The sequence below is a fragment of the Oratosquilla oratoria genome, chromosome 9 (genome assembly GCF_046742065.1).
Source record: "Oratosquilla oratoria isolate Oo_2021 chromosome 9, ASM4674206v1, whole genome shotgun sequence".
Lineage (NCBI taxonomy): Eukaryota > Metazoa > Arthropoda > Malacostraca > Stomatopoda > Squillidae > Oratosquilla > Oratosquilla oratoria.
The window spans coordinates 34,203,420-34,205,919 of record NC_134785.1 but is presented as its reverse complement, the minus strand read 5'-3'; the positions used below and the strand labels follow the sequence as shown (position 1 = coordinate 34,205,919).

The following is a 2,500-nucleotide window of genomic DNA, read 5'->3' as shown; positions in this document are numbered from 1 at the left end:
AGTTGGTAGAGCGCTGAACTGGGAAGTAGAAGTGCTCCCAGTAACCAGTTCGAATCCTGCCCAGGGCCGAAATTATTTCGGTATCGCTGTGCCTCGGGTCGTACTCTGACTCTCGTGGGCGGGGAGTTGGGGGTGTGTGTGTGTGCAAGGTCATAGCATTACCCATAGATCGGACCTACGAGCTCTGAGCTCTCTTCCAGGAGGGAAATAGCTGTCGATCACGAGTCCAACACGTGATCCAAAGACCAAGTGAATACACACACACACACACACACACACACACACGTACACACAGCTCGACGGTGCAGTGGTACCATTCTCAACCACTAATTCAGCGATTCGAGTTCAAATTCCACCAAGGGCTGAAATAATCAGCATCGCTGCATTGCGAGTCGGCACTCCAACTCTGGTGTATGCGTGCGCGTGTGCATGTGTGTGTGTGTGTGTGTGCGTGTGTGTGTGTGTGTGTGTGTGTATGTGTGTATGTGTGTGTGTGTATGTGTGTGTGTGCGTGTGTGTGCTCGCAAGATCACAGCATCGGGCGATATATATTATGTAAACTCTCATCCAGGAGGGTAATAGCTGTCGATAAAGATCCCAACACCTTTGATCAGTTTTATATAAATAAACAAATAGATAAATGAAATAATGAATAAATAAATAAACGAATAGATGAATGAATGAATAGATGAATGAATGAATAGATAAGCAAGGTCAGTGTGTAGTATATAAAATATTCTAGAATAACCTCAGTTTTTATATGTGCAGTCAATCCTGTGGACATGGATAAAGTATACATGCACATAAACGTATACGTAGATGTAGAAATACTTATGTGTTCATTCATAGATATGTGGATGTACATACTATATATATACATATATGGATATAGATGTAGATATAGATATATAGATGTACATATAGATATAGATATATAGATAAAGATACAGATATAGATGTAGATACAGATACAGATATAAATATAGATATCGATATAGATATAGATACAGATACAAATATAGATATATAGATATAGATATAACCTAAAACTCTAGCACGTAATTCCGTGCCTCAGTTCCTGAGAGAATAAAGAAGAAAATGTGAAAAAAATGCTGTCGGAGCCCTCGAGGCGTCTTGGTATGTGGGTACTCGCGGTCTGAAAGAGCCAAGAGCGTAATGAGGTGGAAAAGATGACTCGAGCAGAAGAATTTTTTTTTTCACAGTGAAGAAAATGTTAAATTAGTGTCCCCGCTGAATCCTGCAAAAATATATATATATTTTTTTTGTATGGGAAAAATGTACACTTTTTTTTTTTTGTGAATGTACTGTACTGGTGTGCTGTGCATACACGTGGGTAAATGTAGATTGTGCACATGTGTATGTGTAACTCTGCGGGCTTATTCATAACATGCAGTTATACGAGCATACATACACACGTGCGCACGCGCGAACGGTTGTACATATGCACTCGCGTCCACAAATATACATACACACGCGCACGCATGCACATACACACACACACACACAAACACACACACACACACACAAACAAACAAACAAACACGAAGCAGGACCCTTATGTAGGAACACACTTTACAACATTGTGTATATTATTTAATTTTAGGTGAGAAATTATGGTGGTATAATCACCGCATCACCACCCAGCCTCACTCATCACATCACACTTTACCGGATCACTGTCGTCGTCGATCATCGACGGACTGCCATAATCAGAGTATGATATAACCTTATTAACACCGTTTCTGACGCGATATATCTTCGATACCACCTTATCCAAAACACTTGGTAAAGTCCTATACATTTACAAGGTTCTCCAATGCCCCCCCCCATGGTCCACTCCTTTGTTGTGACAAATACATTGATGATAAAATTTCCATCTCTCTATCAGTGACGTTCCAGATAAGCGTGGGTCCCCCGCGTGAGCAGATCTTTGTCTTATCTTTCGCACAAGATCTGTTCGATAGAGATGATCCTAGAGAGATTTCCATCCTTTATTCGGCATAGCCCTTGTGGTCTTGAAAATATTCGAACCTGCGTACCACCGCCAAGAAGTATGTCTTCATATACGATCTAGAACAGCCACAAAACTTAGGAAGAAAAAAAGCGTCTGAAACTACTACAGTAGTTGCGCAAGACATCAAAAAAGTAATGACTTAATTAAAGAAGTTAAAAGAAACAAATTTAGCTCAGGAAGACAGAGGTGGGCGGAAATATTAAAAAGTTGAGGGAAAAGGCATTTGGCTCAGAAGTCAAAGATCAGGGAGTTGGAATGCCAATTAAATCAAGCAAAGAAACTTCAAACCAACCAAAAAGTAAAATAAAGCAATTGGAGTTTTAAAATAAATTAATACGGTGAAAAAGGAGAGACAGGGAGAGAGAGAGAGAGAGGGAGAGAAAGAGAAAGATAGAAAGAGAGAGAAAGAGGAAGAGAGAGAGAAGGAGAGAGAGAGAGAGAGAGAAAGAGGAAGAGAGAGAGAAG

At 40.2% G+C, this 2,500-nt stretch overlaps 1 protein-coding gene across 1 annotated transcript in view; it reads left to right on the top strand.

Moving 5' to 3' along the window:
• Positions 1-2,500, top strand: part of LOC143027923 (lachesin-like) — a 653,337-nt gene that overhangs the window by 444,820 nt on the left and 206,017 nt on the right. The window lies entirely within an intron of this gene.